The 24922-nt window shown below is 45.9% G+C and overlaps 22 non-coding genes across 22 annotated transcripts; 9 read left to right on the top strand and 13 right to left on the bottom strand.

Annotated features, from left to right (window-relative positions):
* Positions 1 to 7983: 7983 nt before the first annotated feature.
* trnaa-ugc (transfer RNA alanine (anticodon UGC)) lies at positions 7984 to 8055 on the bottom strand. The gene has a single exon. It is a non-coding gene; the product is annotated as a tRNA-Ala (tRNA).
* A 684-nt stretch (positions 8056 to 8739) lies between these two features.
* Positions 8740 to 8811, bottom strand: trnaa-ugc (transfer RNA alanine (anticodon UGC)). Its single transcript has one exon. It is a non-coding gene; the product is annotated as a tRNA-Ala (tRNA).
* Positions 8812 to 9023: 212 nt separating this feature from the next.
* trnac-gca (transfer RNA cysteine (anticodon GCA)) lies at positions 9024 to 9095 on the top strand. Its single transcript has one exon. It is a non-coding gene; the product is annotated as a tRNA-Cys (tRNA).
* Positions 9096 to 9211: 116 nt separating this feature from the next.
* On the top strand, positions 9212 to 9283 carry trnac-gca (transfer RNA cysteine (anticodon GCA)). Its single transcript has one exon. It is a non-coding gene; the product is annotated as a tRNA-Cys (tRNA).
* Positions 9284 to 13190: 3907 nt separating this feature from the next.
* On the bottom strand, positions 13191 to 13262 carry trnaa-cgc (transfer RNA alanine (anticodon CGC)). The gene has a single exon. It is a non-coding gene; the product is annotated as a tRNA-Ala (tRNA).
* Positions 13263 to 13449: 187 nt separating this feature from the next.
* trnat-cgu (transfer RNA threonine (anticodon CGU)) lies at positions 13450 to 13521 on the bottom strand. Its single transcript has one exon. It is a non-coding gene; the product is annotated as a tRNA-Thr (tRNA).
* A 1110-nt stretch (positions 13522 to 14631) lies between these two features.
* Positions 14632 to 14703, bottom strand: trnaa-ugc (transfer RNA alanine (anticodon UGC)). Its single transcript has one exon. It is a non-coding gene; the product is annotated as a tRNA-Ala (tRNA).
* Positions 14704 to 15387: 684 nt separating this feature from the next.
* Positions 15388 to 15459, bottom strand: trnaa-ugc (transfer RNA alanine (anticodon UGC)). The gene has a single exon. It is a non-coding gene; the product is annotated as a tRNA-Ala (tRNA).
* A 212-nt stretch (positions 15460 to 15671) lies between these two features.
* trnac-gca (transfer RNA cysteine (anticodon GCA)) lies at positions 15672 to 15743 on the top strand. The gene has a single exon. It is a non-coding gene; the product is annotated as a tRNA-Cys (tRNA).
* Positions 15744 to 15843: 100 nt separating this feature from the next.
* Positions 15844 to 15915, top strand: trnac-gca (transfer RNA cysteine (anticodon GCA)). The gene has a single exon. It is a non-coding gene; the product is annotated as a tRNA-Cys (tRNA).
* Positions 15916 to 16344: 429 nt separating this feature from the next.
* trnac-gca (transfer RNA cysteine (anticodon GCA)) lies at positions 16345 to 16416 on the top strand. The gene has a single exon. It is a non-coding gene; the product is annotated as a tRNA-Cys (tRNA).
* Positions 16417 to 17679: 1263 nt separating this feature from the next.
* Positions 17680 to 17751, bottom strand: trnaa-cgc (transfer RNA alanine (anticodon CGC)). Its single transcript has one exon. It is a non-coding gene; the product is annotated as a tRNA-Ala (tRNA).
* Positions 17752 to 17938: 187 nt separating this feature from the next.
* trnat-cgu (transfer RNA threonine (anticodon CGU)) lies at positions 17939 to 18010 on the bottom strand. The gene has a single exon. It is a non-coding gene; the product is annotated as a tRNA-Thr (tRNA).
* Positions 18011 to 19120: 1110 nt separating this feature from the next.
* Positions 19121 to 19192, bottom strand: trnaa-ugc (transfer RNA alanine (anticodon UGC)). The gene has a single exon. It is a non-coding gene; the product is annotated as a tRNA-Ala (tRNA).
* A 684-nt stretch (positions 19193 to 19876) lies between these two features.
* Positions 19877 to 19948, bottom strand: trnaa-ugc (transfer RNA alanine (anticodon UGC)). The gene has a single exon. It is a non-coding gene; the product is annotated as a tRNA-Ala (tRNA).
* Positions 19949 to 20160: 212 nt separating this feature from the next.
* trnac-gca (transfer RNA cysteine (anticodon GCA)) lies at positions 20161 to 20232 on the top strand. Its single transcript has one exon. It is a non-coding gene; the product is annotated as a tRNA-Cys (tRNA).
* A 116-nt stretch (positions 20233 to 20348) lies between these two features.
* trnac-gca (transfer RNA cysteine (anticodon GCA)) lies at positions 20349 to 20420 on the top strand. The gene has a single exon. It is a non-coding gene; the product is annotated as a tRNA-Cys (tRNA).
* A 1269-nt stretch (positions 20421 to 21689) lies between these two features.
* trnaa-cgc (transfer RNA alanine (anticodon CGC)) lies at positions 21690 to 21761 on the bottom strand. The gene has a single exon. It is a non-coding gene; the product is annotated as a tRNA-Ala (tRNA).
* A 187-nt stretch (positions 21762 to 21948) lies between these two features.
* trnat-cgu (transfer RNA threonine (anticodon CGU)) lies at positions 21949 to 22020 on the bottom strand. The gene has a single exon. It is a non-coding gene; the product is annotated as a tRNA-Thr (tRNA).
* Positions 22021 to 23132: 1112 nt separating this feature from the next.
* Positions 23133 to 23204, bottom strand: trnaa-ugc (transfer RNA alanine (anticodon UGC)). Its single transcript has one exon. It is a non-coding gene; the product is annotated as a tRNA-Ala (tRNA).
* Positions 23205 to 23416: 212 nt separating this feature from the next.
* trnac-gca (transfer RNA cysteine (anticodon GCA)) lies at positions 23417 to 23488 on the top strand. The gene has a single exon. It is a non-coding gene; the product is annotated as a tRNA-Cys (tRNA).
* Positions 23489 to 23604: 116 nt separating this feature from the next.
* On the top strand, positions 23605 to 23676 carry trnac-gca (transfer RNA cysteine (anticodon GCA)). Its single transcript has one exon. It is a non-coding gene; the product is annotated as a tRNA-Cys (tRNA).
* Positions 23677 to 24922: the final 1246 nt, after the last annotated feature.

The following is a 24922-nucleotide window of genomic DNA, read 5'->3' as shown; positions in this document are numbered from 1 at the left end:
TCCTCACAGCCTGATGGATGGGGCTGTCTCGCAGTCTGCTGGTCCTTGCCCCGAGACTCCGCAGTCTCCTCCCTGATGGCAGCAGGCTGAAGAAGCTGTGTAGTGGGTGGGAGGGATCTCCTGCCAGACGGAGGGCTTTCCGTGTGAGGCGGGAGCTGTACAAGTCCTGAAGGGAGGGGAGAGAGGTGCCAACAATCTTCTCAGCTGCTCTCACGATGCGCTGGAGGGTCCTGCGGCAGGATGCTGTGCAGGCCCCGTACCATACGGTGAAACAGCTGGTCAGGATGCTCTCGATGGCCCCTCTGTAGAAGGTGGTCATGATGGGGGTGGGGGCTGCAGCTCTTCTCAGCTTGCGGAGAAAGTAGAGACGCTGGTTTGCCTTCCTGGCCAGTGATGCTGAGTTGGTGCTCCAGGAGAGGTCCTCTGTGACGTGCACACCCAGGAACTTGGTGCTGCTCACCCTCTCCACAGCAGTTCCGTTGATGAGAGGAGTGTGCTGTGTGTGAGTTCTCCTGAAGTCCACAACAATCTCCTTGGTCTTCTCAGTGTTCAGAGAGAGATTGTTGTGTTTGCACCAGGAGGCCAGGCGGCTCACCTCACTCCTGTAGTGTGACTCATCGTTGTTGCTGATGAGACCCACCACCGTCGTGTCATCCGCAAACTTGACGAAGAGGTTGGAGGTGTGTGCTGGTGTGCAATCGTGGGTCAGTAGAGTGAACAGAAGGGGGCTCAGCACACAACCTTGGGGAGACCCTGTGTTCAGTGTGGTGATGCTGGATGTGCTGCTGCCAACCCGCACTGCCTGTGGTCTTCCAGTCAGGAAGTCTAACAGCCAGTTGCACAGTGAAGTGCTCAGCCCCAGACTGTCCAGTTTGTGTATGAGCTGTTGGGGAACGATTGTGTTGAATGCTGAGCTGAAGTCAACAAACAGCATTCTGACGTAGGTGTTCTTCTTGTCTAGGTGTGTGAGGGCTGAGTGGAGAACAGTGGAGATGGCATCATCGGTCGAGCGATTTGACCGATATGCAAACTGGTAGGGGTCCAGGGAGGGGGGGAGCGAAGACTTGATGTGATGCATGACTAGTCGTTCGAAGCACTTCATGAGGATGGGGGTGAGTGCAACTGGACGATAGTCATTGAAACAGGATGGCGATGCCTTCTTTGGGACAGGGATGATGGTGGTGGCTTTGAAGCATGTGGGAACCACCGCCTGACTCAGAGAGGTGTTATAGATGTCAGTATAAACCTCTGCGAGTTCCCAGGCACAGTCTCTCAGCACACGACCAGGAATGTTGTCAGGCCCAGGAGCTTTCCGAGCATTGATCCTGCTGAATGCTCTCCTCACACTGTCTGGGGATAGCGTCAGCACCTGGTCACCAGGAGGAAGGATGGATTTCTGGGCGGGTGTGTTGTTGAGTGGCTCAAACCTTGCGAAGAACCCATTCAGGTCGTTCAGCAGAGATGTGTCGCAGTGGATGTGGTTTATAGCCTGTGATAGACTGGATACCCTGCCACAGGTTCTGTGTGTCTCTGCTGTCACTGAAGCGTTGGGAAATCTTCTTTGAGTACAGCCTCTTAGCTTTCCTGATACCGCGGGACAGGTTGGCCCTGGCTGTCCTCAGGCCTGCCTGGTCATCTGGCTGCATTTCTAGCCTTCAGGAGCTTGTGGACCTCTCCTGTCAGCCATGGTTTCTGATTCGCTCGAACAGTGATGGTCTTGAGGCACTTGGTGATGTAGGCAGAGACAGTTTCTGTGTACTCCTGAATGTCTGTGAAGTTGTTGTGGGTGGCAGCCTCTCTGAACATATTCCAGTCTGTTGTGCTGAAACAGTCCTAAAGTGCCTCTGAGGAACCCTCTGGCCACACTCGTACCTGCTTAAGAACTGGTTTGGTGACTTTAACCAGTGGTCTGTAAGCTGGCATTAGCATAACGGTGAGGTGATCAGAGGCTCCCAGGTGGGGGAGGGGGGAGGCTCGGTAGGCTCCTCTGTGTGTAGTAAAGACCTGGTCCAATTTGTTGTTACCCCTGGTTGGAAAGTCTATGTGTTTAAAAAGTCCAGAAAACACACTCTTTGGGTCTGCATGGTTAAAATCTCCAGCCAGAATGAGAAAAGCATCTGGGTGTGCTGTCTGCTGTTCACTGATGTACTGGTACAGTTCGTTCAGTGCTTCACTCCTCACGCTGTTGTTGGAGGTCGGAGGGATGTAAACAGCAGCGATCAGCACGGCGGAGAAATCTCTCGCTTGATAGAATGGACGGCGTTTGATAATCATCAGTTCCACTACCGGTGAGCAGTTTTTACAGACCACAACAATGTTCCGACACCAAGCATCGCTGATGTAAACACAGAGTCCGCCGCCACGGCTCTTACCTCCGTCAGCTAGCGCGCGGTTCGCCCGATAGCATGTTAGCCGCTCCAGCTGAACGGCGTGGTCCGGGACGCTGTTGTTGAGCCAGGGTTCCGTGAAAACATAAACACAACAGTCTTTCACGGTCTTCTGAGTTGACTGAAGTAAGCGAATGTAATCCAGATTATTGTCCAGAGAGCATACATTGGCCAAAAGCATGGTGGGGATAGCTGGCTTGTGTGGGCTAGCCGCTAGCTTCGCTCGGATACCCCCGCGCTTACCCCGTTTCTGCCGTCTCGCCTGCCGCCTGTGGCGCTTCCATTGTGGGCGAGCTGCAGCGGTGGGGGTCGGTGGGGGTGCGGGTGTCTGGAGCACGCCGCAGACTCGCAGTTCTTCTCAGAGTCTGCGGTTTAACTCCAAAAATGAGTTTCTGCCGACTCCAAGCAGAAACTCACGGCTGTAGGTGCGTTTCAGGACGTGAACGCACGACAAAGACGTACAAAAACAATGCGACTTACGAGACAAAAAACATGAAAGCGCTGTTTCCTCGGAGGAGAGAGAAGCCGCAGCGTGTGCACGCGCCGCCATCTTGGTCTTTAAAAGGACTTATGAAGAAATCTATAGCATGATATTATGAAGGCTACAAACCAGATATATCAAGGTTCTTCATCAGCAAATGCCTTGTACATGTCACGCCTGGCCCTGTTTCCTGTCTGTCCTCGTGCCTGTGTTGTCCCACGTGACCCGTGCCCCTGTGTTCTGTCAGTGTTTTTCCACTCACCTGTGTCCATTTGTAGCTCCGCCCCTCATTAGTCAGTCCCCAGGTGTTACCTGTTCTCCTTCCCGCCTTGTGTGTATATTTAAGGATCTTTGTCACTAGTGTTTCTGTCGGTTCTTGTGCGTTTATACGTCTGTCACGGCTGTGTTAAATCCTGTCTGTCTGTTAGTCTCCTGTTTGGTCTGTTTCGGTTTGATTTATGTTTTTGGTTTCTGTTCTTTAATAAATGATACTTGCGTTAGCGTCCGCTCTCCTCGTCCAGTCCTTCACACAGCGTTACAGAAGAACCGACCAAAAATATGGACGCTGCAAGTAATCCTTTTTTTGGATCCAGGCTGGCTATCCGACCCACTCCCTTCTCTCGCGGCGTTCAGGAGGAGTATGCGGCTGAAAACTCCTCCACTTCCCGGCGCCGGAGGAGAAGAGGTGGGCGGCGGCGCTCTCAGCGCTCCCTTTCTCCGGTGGAAGATTTCCGGAGCGGAGAAAATTTTGGGGGGGCGATACGGGTTGGTGCGGTTAGCCTCGGTACTCTTTACAGAGGAGGCCAGGCTACCCGGGAGCCGTGGGACTTTCTTGGCTGTGCTCCCAGCAGCTCCGAGGACGAGGAGCCTTTCCCCGCACCAACCCGCCTTCCGCTGCCTGATCCCGCACCTGTTTACTGGCCGCCTCCTGTTTCCACGCCGCGCTCCGTGAGGCCCGTGGATGGGACGCCATGCTCCGTGACTCCCGTGGCTCATCCGCGCTCCTCGACTCTCCCGGCTGAGACGGCGTACTCCGTGAAGCCAGCGGATGGGACGCTACGCTGTGTGATTCCCGTGGCTCATCCGCGCTCCGAGAAGCCGCTCTCTGAAGCTCCGGCTAAGCTAGCTAGCCTGCTAGCTCCACCGCGCTCTCAAGCTCCACCTACTTCCAGCTCTCCAGCCCGGCCAGATTCCAGCTCTGCGAATCCTGATCCAGAAGCAAGCTCCGGTCCGGTCTTTACAGCCTTGCCTACTGCTCCAGTCCTGTTGTTAGCGGCCGCCGCGCCTGCCCAAGCTGCACCCGCCGCGCCTGCCCAAGCTGCACCCGCCGCGCCTGCTCAAGCTGCACCCGCCGCGCCTGCTCAAGCTGCACCCGCCGCGCCTGCTGAAGCTGCTCAAGCCTCCGTGTCTGCTGAAGCTGCTCAAGCCTCCGTGTCTGCTGAAGCTGCTCCAGCCTTCGTGTCTGCTGAAGCTGCTCCAGTCTCCGTGTCTGCTGAAGCTGCTCCAGTCTCCGTGTCTGCTGAAGCTGCTCCAGTCTCCGTGTCTGCTGAAGCTGCTCCAGTCTCCGTGTCTGCTCCAGCTGTTCAAGCCTCCGTGTCTGCTCCAGCACCAGCAGTGCCTGCCACCAATGTGGTACCCACTGTCCCTGACCCTGTACCCGCGGCTCCGTCCGCCTCTGACTCTGTACCTGCTCCGAGACCAAAGTTTGGCCCTAGGCCCTGTGTCCCTAAGCCAGCGAGGTCTCCTGCTCCAGCCCCTCGAACTCTGCCCAGGCTGGCCCCTCAGACATTGACTTTTCCCAGCCCTGGGCTTCCGTCTATGTTTGTATTTGTACCTGTGTCTGTTCCTGTTTTAGTTCCAGTTTCTGTCTGCGTCCCAGTACTCGTTTCCAGTAGTGTCTCAGTTCCTGTCCCCGTCACTGTGCTAGTTTCTGTCCCAGTTAATGTTTTTGTCCCTGTTCCCCTGTCCAGTCCTGTCCTGTCTGCATCCCTGTCTAGTGTCCAGTTCCCCGTCCAGTCTCAGTCTCCTGTCCAGTTCCCCGTCCAGTCTCAGTCTCCTGTCCAGTTCCCCGTCCAGTCTCAGTCTCCTGTCCAGTTCCCCGTCCAGTCTCCGTCACCCGTCCAGTTCCCCGTCCAGTCTCAGTCTCTTGTCCAGTTCCCCGTCCAGTCTCAGTCTCCTGTCCAGTTCCCCGTCCAGTCTCAGGCTCCCGTCCAGTCTCAGTCTTTCGTCCAGTCTCTGTCCTCTGTCCTGTCTCCGTTTCAGTCCCCGGTTTCGTCTCGTGTTTTCCCCGGCCTCTCCTCGCCGCCAGCCCCCGGGGTTCGTTTTTACGCGCCTCGGGAGCTGCGCGTTTAGGGGGAGGCTTCTGTCACGCCTGGCCCTGTTTCCTGTCTGTCCTCGTGCCTGTGTTGTCCCACGTGACCCGTGCCCCTGTGTTCTGTCAGTGTTTTTCCACTCACCTGTGTCCATTTGTAGCTCCGCCCCTCATTAGTCAGTCCCCAGGTGTTACCTGTTCTCCTTCCCGCCTTGTGTGTATATTTAAGGATCTTTGTCACTAGTGTTTCTGTCGGTTCTTGTGCGTTTATACGTCTGTCACGGCTGTGTTAAATCCTGTCTGTCTGTTAGTCTCCTGTTTGGTCTGTTTCGGTTTGATTTATGTTTTTGGTTTCTGTTCTTTAATAAATGATACTTGCGTTAGCGTCCGCTCTCCTCGTCCAGTCCTTCACACAGCGTTACAGTACAAATGCACCTTTTTTGCAAATTCTATAAATGTGTGCTTCATGTTTTATTTCAAGGTGCAAAACGGCAACAACGCAGACACTGGGGATTGAACCCAGGACTTCATGCATGCAAAATACGCGATTTACCACTGAGCTACATCCCCTCACAAAAGTCACGGATGTGTACACTGTCATCCTGGCAACAAAACTCTGCAGACTTTCAAAGACAGCATCCTTAAGCTGCTGCATTGTTTCCATGCTTTTAGGACAACCTACAATCTCAGAGATATGTTTGAAAGAGCATGCTAAAGCAAGCCAGAAATTTTCAACAGAAAGACACAACAGCCCTTCAGGCACGTAAAGGGATCAAGGCTGTGATCGTCGGTTTACGATATCGACACCTTGCCATTTGGCCACAATGCCAGACAACAAGCAATGTCCTGTCATTTAATAGATACAACATAGCACCCACAATCAATCAATGCACTGAGCAAGGAGGTTTTTGAGGAACAAGTATGGAAAGCTTTAATTAAGCTTCTTTGCTTGTTGTCTTGCATGAACAAAACTGCATGAATGTGGATCAAACCCACATTCTTCTGTTCACAAGACCAATGCCAAGCCACTTGGACATTGTGCCACGTAGACTGGGGACATATAGTTTGAGAACTCACAGCAGAGTTGACTCTCAAAAGGACTTTTGGACTATTATGAAGGCTACAAGCCAGGGGCCTCATGTACTAAAGGTGCGTATGCACAAAAACATTGCGTACGCCATATTTCACGCTCACGGTCTGATGTACTAAATTTGACTTGAACGTGTGAAAGTGCGTTCCCCCACGGAAGTTTTGTTTTGGGCGTATGCCTTTTTTTTGTGCGTATGTATTGTGTTTTTGTCATTTGGCGACACTTAGAGGCGATGCATTGAAATTACAACTAGATATCCTTTATGCACACATTGAAGTAAGCATTATTGGGTAAAATAAAGTAAATTAATCAGACAGTTTCATTGTCTTACAGAAATAATCGTTTAACGTGTTTCCACTTAGCCTAGATCAGGTTTGCGCTGGAGTTGTTGGAGATGCAGCGTTGGCATTACTGGAAAATACTGCTAATGGCCGAATTCATTGAGCGCACATTTTCCGTGACCATTATGTTTTTTTGGCCCATGATGATGACTGGCTTATAAGCAGTTTTAGATTTCCAAGAGCATAAGAAAACAAGCTAAGTGTGTGACGTGTGTCTTTTTGGTAGGCAACTCATTTAAAGCATTTAAATGAAAGCATTTATCTTAGAATAATAAAACTTAAAACATGGGTAATTATACGCTATGCGTATATAATATTATTATTATTATTATTATTATTATTATTATTATTAATAATAATATTAATAATAATATAACATTATACTCTGCGTAATTGAGGGAGGAGTCGTGGCAAGTGTGATGCTTTCGTGCATTTGCGCTTGATTTCAAGTTGATTGTGATGTACTAAGAGAAAGTACGTGGAATTCTGCCTACGCACGGTTTGATAAATTCGGATTTTTTTGTGCGTACGGAACATTTTAGTAGGAAGTCCACGCAAGTCTTAGTACATGAGGCCCCAGATCTATCAAGGTTCTTCATCAGCAAATGCCTTGTACAAATGCACCTTTTTTGCGAATTCTATAGATGTGTGCTTCATGTTTTATTTCAAGGTGCAAAACAGCAGCAAAGCAGATACTGGGGATTGAACCTAGGACTTCATGCATGCAAAGCACGCAATCTACCACTGAGCTACACTCCGACAAGAACCAATGCCGTTGGTGTACTGTTCTCATTGCAAGACAAATGTACAGACTTGCAAAAGACTAATGTTAAGCTGTTGCATTTTCGCATGCTTTTAGAACAACCGACAATGTCACAAATACATTGGAAAGAGCATACCAAAGCAAAGAAGAACAGACAGATGTTGAATTGGACAGAGGTCCAACTAAAAAGCAGAAAACCAGAAGGTAACACAGACATTAGAGCACCCTCAATTAAAACATGCAGTGAGGTAGGAAGGTTTTGAGCAACAAGTATGGTAAACTGCAATTAAGCCACTTTACTTTTTTCTTGCATCAACAAATAGGGACAAACAGAGATCAAACCTGTGAGCTTCAGTTCACAAGACCAACGCCAGGCAACTTGGCAATTGCGCCACTTCTACAATATAAATGTGGGCTTGAGAACACAGGGCAGAGTTGTCTGTGAAAGGCAGTTGAGTAGAAATCTATAGCATGCAATTATGAAGCCTATAAGAAATGAGATTTATAAAGCTACTTCATCAGCAAATGCCTTGTACACATGCCGATTTTATTGTGCAATTTCCAGAGACATGGGCTTTATGTTTACTTTCAAGTTGCAAAACAGCAGAAATGTAGATGCTGGGGATTGAACCCAGGACCTCATACATGCAAAGCATGCGCTCTACCACTGAGCTACATCCCCTCACAAAAGTCGCGTATGTGTACACTGTCATCCTGGCAACAAAACTCTGCAGACTTCCAAAGACAGCATCCTTAAGATGCTGCATTGTTCCCATGCTTTTAGGGCAACCTACAGTCTCAGAGATATGTTTGAAAGAGCATGCTAAAGCAAGCCAGAAATTTTCAACAGAAAGACACAACAGCCCTTCAGGCACGGAAAGGGATCAAGGCTGTGATCGTCGGTTTACGAGATCGACACCTTGCCATTTGGCCACAATGCCAGACAACAAGCAATGTCCTGTCATTTAGTAGATACAACATAGCACCCGCAATCAGGCAATGCACCGAGGAAGGAGGTTCCTGAGGAACAAGTATGGAGACCTTTAATTAAGCTTCTTTGCTTGTTGTCTTGCATGAAGAAAAATGCATGAAAGTGGATAAAACCCACGTTCTTCTGGTTACAAGACCAACGCCAAGCCACTTGGACATTGTGCCATGTAGAGTGGGGACATATAGTTTGAGAACTCACAGCAGACTTGACTCTCAAAAGGACTTAAGAAGAAAGCTATAGCATGCCATTATGAAGGCTACAAACCAGATCTATCAAGGTTCTTTATTCAGCAAATGCCTTGTACAAATGCGCCGTTTTTGCAAATTCTATAGATGTGTGCTTCATGTTTAACTTCAATGCATGAAACAGCAGCAATGGAGATACTGGGGATTGAACCCAGGACCTCATACACGCAAAGCATGCGCTCTACCACTGAGCTACATCCCCACATTAAACCTTAAAATCCGGGTGCCCCGTATGTCTATTGCCTCTCTGAAGGATGCTCTGTTCAGCAATGGGTTCTTTGGCTAAGATTTGGTTTTACAAAGTAGAATCCATGCATTTCACTCCATTTTAATAGATATTACCTTTAAAGGAGTTTAGTTCAGATCCAGGTGCCCCTTTTGTCAAGTCCCTTGCTTAAGGTGGGTTGCATTGAAGGGGGTATAGCTCAGTGGTAGAGCATTTGACTGCAGATCAAGAGGTCCCCAGTTCAAATCTGGGTGCCCCCTATGTCCAGTCCCTCTCTTAAGGGTGCTAAGTTCAGCAACGGGTACTTAGGCTAAGATTTGGTTTTACAACGTAGGATCCATGCATTTCAGTTCATTTTAGTACTCACTATGTTCCAGGGGGTATAGCTCAGTGGTAGAGCATTTGACTGCAGATCAAGAGGTCCCCGGTTCAAATCCGGGTGCCCCCTATATCCAGTCCCTTGCTTAAAGGCTGTACTTTTAGCAATGCCTGTTGGCTACCAGTTTACATTTGTGTAATCTGGCTAAGATTTGTTGTTACAGGGTAGAATCCATACATTTTAAGCCGGTGTATATCGAAAGGAGTATAGCTCAGTGGTACAGCATTTGACTGCAGATCAAGAGGTCCTCGCTTCAAATCTGGGTGCCCCCTATGCCCAGTGCTTCTCATAAAAAGGTGCTATGTTCAGGAATGGGTATAGGTTGCTTTGGGTAAGATTTGCTTTCACAAAGTAGAATCCATGCATTTCAGTTCATAGGGTTCCCCTTATGTCCAGTCCATCTCTTAAGGCTGCTATATTCAGCAATGGGTATTGGCTACCTTTTACGGTACTTTGGCTAAGATTTGCTTTCACATAGTAGAATCCATGCATTTTAGTACATTTTAATAGATATTACCTTCAAGGGAGTATAGTTCAGATCCGGGTGCCCCTTTTGTCCAATCCCTTGATTAAGGGCTATTTTTTATCTGACTAAGATCAATGTAGGATCCATATATTTTAAGGGAGGTTGTATTGAAGGGGGCATAGCTCAGTGGTAGGGAGTTTGACTACAGATCAAGAGGTCCCCGGTTCAAATCCGCATGACCAATATGTCCATTTCCTCTCTTAAGGCTGCTTTGTGTTTAGCAGTGAGTTTTGCCTACCAGTATATATTTAGGTACTTTGGTTAAGATTTGGTTTCACACCGCACAATCCATAAATTTCAGTTCGTTTAATAGATATTACTTTTACGATCAGTGGGAGAGCATTTGACTGCATTCTGTATGGATGTTGCTGTTCCCACAAAGACTGTACGCTGCTTTCCAAACAACAAACCCTGGATTACCTGCTCCGTCAAGGACCTCCTCAACCAAAAGAAGAGGGCGTTCAAAGACGGAAACTTGGTAGAGCTGAAGCGCGTACAGGGGGAACTCAAGGTACGTCTTAAAGAGGCCAAGGAGTCTTACAGGAAGAAGGTGGAAAGAAAGCTGCAAGACAACAACATGAAGGAAGTCTGGGGTGCAATGAAAACCATCACTGGGTGCAAGAACAACAACGGCAACCCAGTAGATGGCGGTGTGGACAGAGCAAACCAGTTCAACAACTTTTACAACAGGTTTGACTGTCCTGCTCCTGCTGCCCCCTCCTCCTACCCTCCTGCAGCATCACCAACATCTTCTCCATCTCTACCATCATTACCACCATCTCCATCACCTTCAACTCCAACTCCACCATCTTCATCACCACCACCATTACCCTCACCTCCATCTTCATCAACATCATCACCGTCATCATCATCACCACCACCAGCATCCTCACCCCCTCCATCATCATCTTCATCACCATCAGCACAATCACCCTCACCTCCACCATCTTCATCAGCACCATCATCACCCTCACCTCCACCATCTTCATCATCACCACCATCAACACTATCAACTGGCAGACAAATCATCTCCTCCAGTCCACCAACCTTTACTGCTGACCAGGTCAGGAGACAGCTGAGGAGACTTCACCCCAGGAAGGCAGCTGGCCCGGACAGAGTGTGCCCCAGAATGCTCAAGGCTTGTGCTGTTCAACTGGGTGAGCCCCTCCAACATGTTTTTAACCTGAGTCTGCGTATAGGGAGAGTTCCTGCCACGTGGAAGACAACCTGTCTCATTCCTGTTCCCAAGAAGGCACACCCGAAGGAGCTGAATGACTACAGGCCTGTTGCTTTGACATCTCATGTGATGAAGACCATGGAGCGACTGCTGCTGGACCAACTCAGACCTCAGGTCCACCATGCTGAGGACCCACTGCAGTTTGCGTACCGGGAAAAGGTGGGAGTGGAAGATGCCATCCTCTATCTCCTGCACAGAGCTCACTCTCATCTGGACAAGGGGGGAGGTGCTGTGAGGGTCATGTTCTTCGACTTCTCCAGTGCCTTCAACACCATCCAGCCCCTACTACTGAGAGACAAGCTGATGGAGATGGAGGTGGATATGCACCTGGTCACCTGGATCACTGACTACCTTACTGGGAGACCACAACATGTCAGGATCAGGGACTGCTCCTCTGATACAGTGATCAGCAGCACAGGAGCACCACAGGGGACTGTTCTCTCTCCAGTCCTGTTCACACTGTACACATCAGACTTCAAATACCACTCGGAGTCATGCCACATGCAGAAGTTCTCTGACGACACTGCAATTGTGGGGTGTGTGCGTAATGATGATGAGAGGGAGTACAGAAGCCTGGTTGAGGAATTTGTGATGTGGTGCAAGATGAACCATCTGCAGCTGAACATCTCCAAAACCAAGGAGATGTGCATAGACTTCAGGAGGTCCAGGCCCTCTGCTCAGCGGCCAATCTCCATCGAGGGGGTCGACGTGGAGGTGGTCAAATCCTACAAATACCTTGGTGTGCACCTGGACGACAGGCTGGACTGGTCAGTGAACACTGACTCCCTCTACAGGAAGGCTCAGAGCAGACTGTACTTCCTCAGAAGGCTCAGGGCTTTCAACATCTGCCAGAAGCTCCTCCTGATGTTCTACCAGTCTGTGGTAGCCAGCGTCCTCTTTTACACTGTTGTGTGTTGGGGAGGCAGCATCAGCAAGAGGGATGCTGGACGACTGGACAGGCTGGTGAGGAAAGCTGGTTCTGTGCTGGGATTAGAGCTGGAGTCCTTAACACCACTGGCAGAGAGGAGAGCCCTCAGTAAGCTGCTGAACATCATGGACAATGTTCACCACCCTCTGCACAGCACCATCACCAGGCAGAGGAGCTCATTCAGCGGCAGACTGCTGTCCCAGTCCTGCTCCACAGACAGACTCCGAAAGTCTTTTGTTCCTCAGGCCATAAGACTGTTCAACTCCTCTCAGCACAGCAAACTAAAGACTCTGTGAAACTTTTTCATTCCGGCCACTCTGGCCACACCATGGACACACCCCCAGCTATGGACACACTCTCAGACTTGCTGATGCCTAGAACACTTTTTATAGTTCTACCATATTTTGCAGTAGTAGTTCATTCACTAGTTAATTCATCTACTGTTTACGTATCTTTTGCACTGTTTACGTATCTTTTGCACTGCTTAATTTAATTTAAATTATTATATAACTGTGTATTTGCACTTTCTGTTTGGCTGACATCAGTTATCCTCACATTATGCACATCAACTGGTGTTCACTGTCTATTGTGTTCAACTGCACTACCTCCATTCTCCATCTCCATTACACACACACACACACGAAGACTGTACATTTACACTGTATATTCTATTTCTTATTTGATTGTATTTATATGTATCTTTATATTTTATATTTTATCTTTTTTAACTTTGTGTATTGTGTAACCTGCTGCTGGATGCCAAGAATTTCCCCCCGGGGATCAATAAAGTATCTATCTATCTATCTATCTATCTATCTATCTATCTAGCAAGAGGTCCCCGGTTCAAATCCGGGTGCCCCCTATGTCTAGTCCCTCTCTTAAGAGACCTACGTTCAGCAAAGGGCACTTGGCCATTGTGCCACGTAGACTGGGGACATATAGTTTGAGAACTCACAGCAGAGTTGAATCTGAAAAGGACTTCAGCAGAAATCTATAGCATGCCTTTATGAAGGCTACAAACCAGATCTATCAAGGTTCTTCATCAGCAAAAATGCCTTGTACAAATGCACCTTTTTTGCAAATTCTATAGATGTGTGCTTTATGGACTTGAGAGCACAGGGCAGAGTTGTCTGCGAAAGGCAGTTGAGTAGAACTCTATAGCATGCAATTATGAAGCCTATAAGAAATCAAATTTATCAAACTACTTCATCAGCAAATGCCTTGTACAAATGCCGATTTTATTGTGCAAATTTATGCCTACTTTCAAGTTGCACAACAGCAGAAATGGAGATGCTGGGGATTGAACCCAGGACCTCATACATGCGAAGCATGCGCTCTACCACTGAGCTACATCCCCTCACAAAGTTAATCGCTTTGTATGGTGTCATCCTGATAACAAAACTCTGGAGACTTGCAAAAGCAGCATCCTTAAACTGCTGCATTGTTTCCATGCTTTTAGGACAACCTACAGTCTCAGAGATATGTTTGAAAGAGCATGCTAAAGCAAGCCAAACATTTTCAACAGAAAGACACAACACCCCTTCAGGCACGGACTGGGGTCGAACCCGTGATCTTCGGTTTACGAGACCGACGCCTTACCACTTGGCCACCATGCCAGACAGCAAGCAATGTCCTGTCACTTAGTAGATACAACATAGCACCCGCAATCAATCAATGCACTGAGCAAGGAGGTTTTTGAGGAACAAGTATGGAAAGCTTTAATTAAGCTTCTTTGCTTGTTGTCTTGCATGAACAAAACTGCATGAACGTGGATCAAACCCACATTCTTCTGTTCACAAGACCAATGCCAAGCCACTTGGACATTGTGCCACGTAGACTGGGGACATATAGTTTGAGAACTCACAGCAGAGTTGACTCTCAAAAGGACTTAAGAAGAAATCTATAGCATGCTATTATGAAGGCTACAAACCAGATCTATCAAGGTTCTTCATCAGCAAATGCCTTGTACAAATGCACCTTTTTTGCAAATTCTATAGATGTGTGCTTCATGTTTTATTTCAAGGTGCAAAACGGCAGCAAAGCAGATACTGGGGATTGAACCCACGACTTCATGCATGCAAAGCACGCGATCTACCACTGAGCTACACCCCGACAAGAACCAATGCCATTGGTGTACTGTTATCATTGCAAGACAAATGTACAGACTTGCAAAAGACTAATGTTAAGCTGTTGCATTTTCCCATGCTTTTAGAACAACCGACAATGTCACAAATACATTGGAAAGAGCATACCAAAGCAAAGAAGAACAGACAGATGTTGAATTGGACAGAGGTCCAACTAAAAAGCAGAAAACCAGAAGGTAACACAGACATTAGAGCACCCTCGATTAAAACATGCAGTGAGGTAGGAAGGTTTTGAGCAACAAGTATGGTAAACTGCAATTAAGCCACTGTACTTTTTTCTTGCATCAACAAATAGGGACAAACAGAGATCAAACCTGTGAGCTTCAGTTCACAAGACCAACGCCAGGCAACTTGGCAATTGCGCCACATCTACAATATAAGTGTGGGCTTGAGAACACAGGGCAGAGTTGTCTGTGAAAGGCAGTTGAGTAGAAATCTATAGCATGCAATTATGAAGCCTATAAGAAATGAGATTTATAAAGCTACTTCATCAGCAAATGCCTTGTACACATGCCGATTTTATTGTGCAATTTCCAGAGACATGGGCTTTATGTTTACTTTCAAGTTGCAAAACAGCAGAAATGGAGATGCTGGGGATTGAACCCAGGACCTCATACATGCAAAGCATGCGCTCTACCACTGAGCTACATCCCCTCACAAAAGTCGCGTATGTGTACACTGTCATCCTGGCAACAAAAGTCTGCAGACTTCCAAAGACAGCATCCTTAAGATGCTGCATTGTTTCCATGCTTTTAGGGCAACCTACAGTCTCAGAGATATGTTTGAAAGAGCATGCTAAAGCAAGCCAGAAATTTTCAACAGAAAGACACAACAGCCCTTCAGGCGCGGAAAGGGATCAAGGCTGTGATCGTCGGTTTACGAGATCGACACCTTGCCATTTGGCCACAATGCCAGACAACAAGCAATGTCCTGTCATTTAGTAGATACAACATAGCACCCGCAATCAGGCAATGCACCGAGGAAGGAGGTTCCTGAGGAACAAGTATGGAGACCTTTAATTAAGCTTCTTTGCTTGTTGTCTTGCATGAACAAAAATGCATGAAAGTGGATAAAACCCACGTTCTTCTGTTCACAAGACCAACGCCAAGCCACTTGGACATTGTGCCATGTAGAGTGGGGAAATATAGTTTGAGAACTCACAGCAGACTTGACTCTTAAAAGGACTTAAGAAGAAATCTATAGCATGCCATTATGAAGGCTACAAACCAGATCTATCAAGGTTCTTTATTCAGCAAATGCCTTGTACAAATGCGTCGTTTTTGCAAATTCTATAGATGTGTGCTTCATGTTTAACTTCAATGCATGAAACAGCAGCAATGGAGATACTGGGGATTGAACCCAGGACCTCATACACGCAAAGCATGCGCTCTACCACTGAGCTACATCCCCACATTAAACCTTAAAATCCGGGTGCCCCGTATGTCTATTGCCTCTCTGAAGGATGCTCTGTTCAGCAATGGGTTCTTTGGCTAAGATTTGGTTTTACAAAGTAGAATCCATGCATTTCACTCCATTTTAATAGATATTACCTTTAAAGGAGTTTAGTTCAGATCCAGGTGCCCCTTTTGTCAAGTCCCTTGCTTAAGGTGGGTTGCATTGAAGGGGGTATAGCTCAGTGGTAGAGCATTTGACTGCAGATCAAGAGGTCCCCGGTTCAAATCTGGGTGCCCCCTATGTCCAGTCCCTCTCTTAAGGGTGCTAAGTTCAGCAACGGGTACTTAGGCTAAGATTTGGTTTTACAAAGTAGTTCATTTTAGTACTTACTATGTTCCAGGGGGTATAGCTCAGTGGTAGAGCATTTGACTGCAGATCAAGAGGTCCCCGGTTCAAATCCGGGTGCCCCCTATATCCAGTCCCTTGCTTAAAGGCTGTACTTTTAGCAATGCCTGTTGGCTACCAGTTTACGTTTGTGTAATCTGGCTAAGATTTGTTGTTACAAGGTAGAATCCATACATTTTAAGCCGGTGTATATCGAAAGGAGTATAGCTCAGTGGTACAGCATTTGACTGCAGATCAAGAGGTCCTCGCTTCAAATCTGGGTGCCCCCTATGCCCAGTGCTTCTCATAAAAAGGTGCTATGTTCAGGAATGGGTATAGGTTGCTTTGGCTTGCTTTCACAAAGTAGAATCCATGCATTTCAGTTCATAGGGTTCCCCTTATGTCCAGTCCATCTCTTAAGGGTGCTAAGTTCAGCAACGGGTACTTAGGCTAAGATTTGGTTTTACAAAGTAGGATCCATGCATTTCAGTTCATTTTAGTACTTACTATGTTCCAGGGGGTATAGCTCAGTGGTAGAGCATTTGACTGCAGATCAAGAGGTCCCCGGTTCAAATCCGGGTGCCCCCTATATCCAGTCCCTTGCTTTAAGGCTGTACTTTTAGCAATGCCTGTTGGCTACCAGTTTACATTTGTGTAATCTGGCTAAGATTTGTTGTTACAAGGTAGAATCCATACATTTTAAGCCGGTGTATATCGAAAGGAGTATAGCTCAGTGGTACAGCATTTGACTGCAGATCAAGAGGTCCTCGCTTCAAATCTGGGTGCCCCCTATGCCCAGTGCTTCTCATAAAAAGGTGCTATGTTCAGGAATGGGTATAGGTTGCTTTGGCTTGCTTTCACAAAGTAGAATCCATGCATTTCAGTTCATAGGGTTCCCCTTATGTCCAGTCCATCTCTTAAGGGTGCTATATTCAGCAATGGGTATTGGCTACCTTTTAGGGTACTTTGGCTAAGATTTGCTTTCACATAGTAGAATCCATGCATTTTTGTCCATTTTAATAGATATTACCTTCAAGGGAGTATAGTTCAGATCCGGGTGCCCCTTTTGTCCAATCCCTTGCTTAAGGGCTATTTTTTATCTGACTAAGATCAATGTAGGATCCATATATTTTAAGGGAGGTTGTATTGAAGGGGGCATAGCTCAGTGGTAGGGAGTTTGACTATAGATCAAGAGGTCCCCGGTTCAAATCCGCATGACCAATATGTCCATTTCCTCTCTTAAGGCTGCTTTGTGTTTAGCAGTGAGTTTTGCCTACCAGTATATATTTAGGTACTTTGGTTAAGATTTGGTTTCACACCGCACAATCCATACATTTCAGTTCATTTAATAGATATTACTTTTACGATCAGTGGGAGAGCATTTGACTGCATAGCAAGAGGTCCCCGGTTCAAATCCGGGTGCCCCCTATGTCTAGTCCCTCTCTTAAGAGACCTACGTTCAGCAAAGGGCACTTGGCCATTGTGCCACGTAGACTGGGGACATATAGTTTGAGAACTCACAGCAGAGTTGAATCTGAAAAGGACTTCAGCAGAAATCTATAGCATGCCTTTATGAAGGCTACAAACCAGATCTATCAAGGTTCTTCATCAGCAAAAATGCCTTGTACAAATGCACCTTTTTTGCAAATTCTATAGATGTGTGCTTTATGGACTTGAGAGCACAGGGCAGAGTTGTCTGCGAAAGGCAGTTGAGTAGAACTCTATAGCATGCAATTATGAAGCCTATAAGAAATCAAATTTATCAAACTACTTCATCAGCAAATGCCTTGTACAAATGCCGATTTTATTGTGCAAATTTATGCCTACTTTCAAGTTGCAAAACAGCAGAAATGGAGATGCTGGGGATTGAACCCAGGACCTCATACATGCGAAGCATGCGCTCTACCACTGAGCTACATCCCCTCACAAAGTTAATCGCTTTGTATGGTGTCATCCTGATAACAAAACTCTGGAGACTTGCAAAAGCAGCATCCTTAAACTGCTGCATTGTTTCCATGCTTTTAGGACAACCTACAGTCTCAGAGATATGTTTGAAAGAGCATGCTAAAGCAAGCCAAACATTTTCAACAGAAAGACACAACACCCCTTCAGGCACGGACGGGGGTCGAACCCGTGATCTTCGGTTTACGAGACCGACGCCTTACCACTTGGCCACCATGCCAGACAGCAAGCAATGTCCTGTCACTTAGTAGATACAACATAGCACCCGCAATCAATCAATGCACTGAGCAAGGAGGTTTTTGAGGAACAAGTATGGAAAGCTTTAATTAAGCTTCTTTGCTTGTTGTCTTGCATGAACAAAACTGCATGAACGTGGATCAAACCCACATTCTTCTGTTCACAAGACCAATGCCAAGCCACTTGGACATTGTGCCACGTAGACTGGGGACATATAGTTTGAGAACTCACAGCAGAGTTGACTCTCAAAAGGACTTAAGAAGAAATCTATAGCATGCTATTATGAAGGCTACAAACCAGATCTATCAAGGTTCTTCATCAGCAAATGCCTTGTACAAATGCACCTTTTTTGCAAATTCTATAGATGTGTGCTTCATGTTTTATTTCAAGGTGCAAAACGGCAGCAAAGCAGATACTGGGGATTGAACCCACGACTTCATGCATACAAAGCACGCGATCTACCACTGAGCTACACCCCGACAAGAACCAATGCCATTGGTGTACTGTTATCATTGCAAGACAAATGTACAGACTTGCAAAAGACTAATGTTAAGCTGTTGCATTTTCCCATGCTTTTAGAACAACCGACAATGTCACAAATACATTGGAAAGAGCATACCAAAGCAAAGAAGAACAGACAGATGTTGAATTGGACAGAGGTCCAACTAAAAAGCAGAAAACCAGAAGGTAACACAGACATTAGAGCACCCTCAATTAAAACATGCAGTGAGGTAGGAAGGTTTTGAGCAACAAGTATGGTAAACTGCAATTAAGCCACTGTACTTTTTTCTTGCATCAACAAATAGGGACAAACAGAGATCAAACCTGTGAGCTTCAGTTCACAAGACCAACGCCAGGCAACTTGGCAATTGCGCCACTTCTACAATATAAGTGTGGGCTTGAGAACACAGGGCAGAGATGTCTGTGAAAGGCAGTTGAGTAGAAATCTATAGCATGCAATTATGAAGCCTATAAGAAATGAGATTTATAAAGCTACTTCATCAGCAAATGCCTTGTAAACATGCCGATTTTATTGTGCAATTTCCAGAGACATGGGCTTTATGTTTACTTTCAAGTTGCAAAACAGCAGAAATGGAGATGCTGGGGATTGAACCCAGGACCTCATACATGCAAAGCATGCGCTCTACCACTGAGCTACATCCCCTCACAAAAGTCGCGTATGTGTACACTGTCATCCTGGCAACAAAACTCTGCAGACTTCCAAAGACAGCATCCTTAAGATGCTGCATTGTTTCCATGCTTTTAGGGCAACCTACAGTCTCAGAGATATGTTTGAAAGAGCATGCTAAAGCAAGCCAGAAATTTTCAACAGAAAGACACAACAGCCCTTCAGGCACGGAAAGGGATCAAGGCTGTGATCGTCGGTTTACGAGATCGACACCTTGCCATTCGGCCACAATGCCAGACAACAAGCAATGTCCTGTCATTTAGTAGATACAACATAGCACCCGCAATCAGGCAATGCACCGAGGAAGGAGGTTCCTGAGGAACAAGTATGGAGACCTTTAATTAAGCTTCTTTGCTTGTTGTCTTGCATGAAGAAAAATGCATGAAAGTGGATAAAACCCACACTCTTCTGGTTACAAGACCAACGCCAAGCCACTTGGACATTGTGCCATGTAGAGTGGGGACATATAGTTTGAGAACTCACAGCAGACTTGACTCTCAAAAGGATTTAGGAAGAAAGCTATAGCATGCCATTATGAAGGCTACAAACCAGATCTACCAAGGTTCTTTATTCAGCAAATGCCTTGTACAAATGCGTCGTTTTTGCAAATTCTATAGATGTGTGCTTCATGTTTAACTTCAATGCATGAAACAGCAGCAATGGAGATACTGGGGATTGAACCCAGGACCTCATACACGCAAAGCATGCGCTCTACCACTGAGCTACATCCCCACATTAAACCTTAAAATCCGGGTGCCCCGTATGTCTATTGCCTCTCTGAAGGATGCTCTGTTCAGCAATGGGTTCTTTGGCTAAGATTTGGTTTTACAAAGTAGAATCCATGCATTTCACTCCATTTTAATAGATATTACATTTAAAGGAGTTTAGTTCAGATCCAGGTGCCCCTTTTGTCAAGTCCCTTGCTTAAGGTGGGTTGCATTGAAGGGGGTATAGCTCAGTGGTAGAGCATTTGACTGCAGATCAAGAGGTCCCCAGTTCAAATCTGGGTGCCCCCTATGTCCAGTCCCTCTCTTAAGGGTGCTAAGTTCAGCAACGGGTACTTAGGCTAAGATTTGGTTTTACAAAGTAGGATCCATGCATTTCAGTTCATTTTAGTACTTACTATGTTCCAGGGGGTATAGCTCAGTGGTAGAGCATTTGACTGCAGATCAAGAGGTCCCCGGTTCAAATCCGGGTGCCCCCTATATCCAGTCCCTTGCTTTAAGGCTGTACTTTTAGCAATGCCTGTTGGCTACCAGTTTACATTTGTGTAATCTGGCTAAGATTTGTTGTTACAAGGTAGAATCCATACATTTTAAGCCGGTGTATATCGAAAGGAGTATAGCTCAGTGGTACAGCATTTGACTGCAGATCAAGAGGTCCTCGCTTCAAATCTGGGTGCCCCCTATGCCCAGTGCTTCTCATAAAAAGGTGCTATGTTCAGGAATGGGTATAGGTTGCTTTGGCTAAGATTTGCTTTTACAAAGTAGAATCCATGCATTTCAGTTCATAGGGTTCCCCTTATGTCCAGTCCATCTCTTAAGGCTGCTATATTCAGCAATGGGTATTGGCTACCTTTTAGGGCACTTTGGCTAAGATTTGCTTTCACATAGTAGAATGCATGCATGTTAGTCCATTTTAATAGATATTACCTTCAAGGGAGTATAGTTCAGATCCAGGTGCCCCTTTTGTCCAATCCCTTGCTTAAGGGCTATTTTTTATCTGACTAAGATCAATGTAGGATCCATATATTTTAAGGGAGGTTGTATTGAAGGGGGCATAGCTCAGTGGTAGGGAGTTTGACTATAGATCAAGAGGTCCCCGGTTCAAATCCGCATGACCAATATGTCCATTTCCTCTCTTAAGGCTGCTTTGTGTTTAGCAGTGAGTTTTGCCTACCAGTATATATTTAGGTACTTTGGTTAAGATTTGGTTTCACACCGCACAATCCATACATTTCAGTTCATTTAATAGATATTACTTTTACGATCAGTGGGAGAGCATTTGACTGCATAGCAAGAGGTCCCCGGTTCAAATCCGGGTGCCCCCTATGTCTAGTCCCTCTCTTAAGAGACCTACGTTCAGCAAAGGGCACTTGGCCATTGTGCCACGTAGACTGGGGACATATAGTTTGAGAACTCACAGCAGAGTTGAATCTGAAAAGGACTTCAGCAGAAATCTATAGCATGCCTTTATGAAGGCTACAAACCAGATCTATCAAGGTTCTTCATCAGCAAAAATGCCTTGTACAAATGCACCTTTTTTGCAAATTCTATAGATGTGTGCTTTATGGACTTGAGAGCACAGGGCAGAGTTGTCTGCGAAAGGCAGTTGAGTAGAACTCTATAGCATGCAATTATGAAGCCTATAAGAAATCAAATTTATCAAACTACTTCATCAGCAAATGCCTTGTACAAATGCCGATTTTATTGTGCAAATTTATGCCTACTTTCAAGTTGCAAAACAGCAGAAATGGAGATGCTGGGGATTGAACCCAGGACCTCATACATGCGAAGCATGCGCTCTACCACTGAGCTACATCCCCTCACAAAGTTAATCGCTTTGTATGGTGTCATCCTGATAACAAAACTCTGGAGACTTGCAAAAGCAGCATCCTTAAACTGCTGCATTGTTTCCATGCTTTTAGGACAACCTACAGTCTCAGAGATATGTTTGAAAGAGCATGCTAAAGCAAGCCAAACATTTTCAACAGAAAGACACAACACCCCTTCAGGCACGGACGGGGGTCGAACCCGTGATCTTCGGTTTACGAGACCGACGCCTTACCACTTGGCCACCATGCCAGACAGCAAGCAATGTCCTGTCACTTAGTAGATACAACATAGCACCCGCAATCAATCAATGCACTGAGCAAGGAGGTTTTTGAGGAACAAGTATGGAAAGCTTTAATTAAGCTTCTTTGCTTGTTGTCTTGCATGAACAAAACTGCATGAACGTGGATCAAACCCACATTCTTCTGTTCACAAGACCAATGCCAAGCCACTTGGACATTGTGCCACGTAGACTGGGGACATATAGTTTGAGAACTCACAGCAGAGTTGACTCTCAAAAGGACTTAAGAAGAAATCTATAGCATGCTATTATGAAGGCTACAAACCAGATCTATCAAGGTTCTTCATCAGCAAATGCCTTGTACAAATGCACCTTTTTTGCAAATTCTATAGATGTGTGTGCTTCATGTTTTATTTCAAGGTGCAAAACGGCAGCAAAGCAGATACTGGGGATTGAACCCACGACTTCATGCATACAAAGCACGCGATCTACCACTGAGCTACACCCCGACAAGAACCAATGCCATTGGTGTACTGTTATCATTGCAAGACAAATGTACAGACTTGCAAAAGACTAATGTTAAGCTGTTGCATTTTCCCATGCTTTTAGAACAACCGACAATGTCACAAATACATTGGAAAGAGCATACCAAAGCAAAGAAGAACAGACAGATGTTGAATTGGACAGAGGTCCAACTAAAAAGCAGAAAACCAGAAGGTAACACAGACATTAGAGCACCCTCAATTAAAACATGCAGTGAGGTAGGAAGGTTTTGAGCAACAAGTATGGTAAACTGCAATTAAGCCACTGTACTTTTTTCTTGCATCAACAAATAGGGACAAACAGAGATCAAACCTGTGAGCTTCAGTTCACAAGACCAACGCCAGGCAACTTGGCAATTGCGCCACTTCTACAATATAAGTGTGGGCTTGAGAACACAGGGCAGAGTTGTCTGTGAAAGGCAGTTGAGTAGAAATCTATAGCATGCAATTATGAAGCCTATAAGAAATGAGATTTATAAAGCTACTTCATCAGCAAATGCCTTGTAAACATGCCGATTTTATTGTGCAATTTCCAGAGACATGGGCTTTATGTTTACTTTCAAGTTGCAAAACAGCAGAAATGGAGATGCTGGGGATTGAACCCAGGACCTCATACATGCAAAGCATGCGCTCTACCACTGAGCTACATCCCCACATTAAACCTTAAAATCCGGGTGCCCCGTATGTCTATTGCCTCTCTGAAGGATGCTCTGTTCAGCAATGGGTTCTTTGGCTAAGATTTGGTTTTACAAAGTAGAATCCATGCATTTCACTCCATTTTAATAGATATTACCTTTAAAGGAGTTTAGTTCAGATCCAGGTGCCCCTTTTGTCAAGTCCCTTGCTTAAGGTGGGTTGCATTGAACGGGGTATAGCTCAGTGGTAGAGCATTTGACTGCAGATCAAGAGGTCCCCAGTTCAAATCTGGGTGCCCCCTATGTCCAGTCCCTCTCTTAAGGGTGCTAAGTTCAGCAATGGGTACTTAGGCTAAGATTTGCTTTTACAAAGTAGGATCCATGCATTTCAGTTCATTTTAGTACTTACTATGTTCCAGGGGGTATAGCTCAGTGGTAGAGCATTTGACTGCAGATCAAGAGGTCCCCGGTTCAAATCCGGGTGCCCCCTATATCCAGTCCCTTGCTTAAAGGCTGTACTTTTAGCAATGCCTGTTGGCTACCAGTTTACATTTGTGAAATCTGGCTAAGATTTGTTGTTACAAGGTAGAATCCATACATTTTAAGCCGGTGTATATCGAAAGGAGTATAGCTCAGTGGTACAGCATTTGACTGCAGATCAAGAGGTCCTCGCTTCAAATCTGGGTTCCCCCTATGCCCAGTGCTTCTCATAAAAAGGTGCTATGTTCAGGAATGGGTATAGGTTGCTTTGGCTAAGATTTGCTTTTACAAAGTAGAATCCATGCATTTCAGTTCATAGGGTTCCCCTTATGTCCAGTCCATCTCTTAAGGCTGCTATATTCAGCAATGGGTATTGGCTACCTTTTAGGGCACTTTGGCTAAGATTTGCTTTCACATAGTAGAATCCATGCATTTTAGTCCATTTTAATAGATATTACCTTCAAGGGAGTATAGTTCAGATCCAGGTGCCCCTTTTGTCCAATCCCTTGCTTAAGGGCTATTTTTTATCTGACTAAGATCAATGTAGGATCCATATATTTTAAGGGAGGTTGTATTGAAGGGGTCATAGCTCAGTGGTAGGGAGTTTGACTACAGATCAAGAGGTCCCCGGTTCAAATCCGCATGACCAATATGTCCATTTCCTCTCTTAAGGCTGCTTTGTGTTTATCAGTGAGTTTTGCCTACCAGTATATATTTAGGTACTTTGGTTAAGATTTGGTTTCACACCGCACAATCCATACATTTCAGTTCATTTAATAGATATTACTTTTACGATCAGTGGGAGAGCATTTGACTGCATAGCAAGAGGTCCCCGGTTCAAATCCGGGTGCCCCCTATGTCTAGTCCCTCTCTTAAGGGACCTACGTTCAGCAAAGGGCACTTGGCCATTGTGCCACATAGACTGGGGACATATAGTTTGAGAACTCACAGCAGAGTTGAATCTGAAAAGGACTTCAGCAGAAATCTATAGCATGCCTTTATGAAGGCTACAAACCAGATCTATCAAGGTTCTTCATCAGCAAAAATGCCTTGTACAAATGCACCTTTTTTGCAAATTCTATAGATGTGTGCTTTATGGACTTGAGAGCACAGGGCAGAGTTGTCTGCGAAAGGCAGTTGAGTAGAACTCTATAGCATGCAATTATGAAGCCTATAAGAAATCAAATTTATCAAACTACTTCATCAGCAAATGCCTTGTACAAATGCCGATTTTATTGTGCAAATTTATGCCTACT

The sequence above is a fragment of the Astyanax mexicanus genome, chromosome 11 (assembly GCF_023375975.1).
Source record: "Astyanax mexicanus isolate ESR-SI-001 chromosome 11, AstMex3_surface, whole genome shotgun sequence".
NCBI classification, from domain to species: domain Eukaryota; kingdom Metazoa; phylum Chordata; class Actinopteri; order Characiformes; family Acestrorhamphidae; genus Astyanax; species Astyanax mexicanus.
Note: the sequence above shows the minus strand (reverse complement) of the source record. Positions and strands in the feature narration are given on the sequence as shown.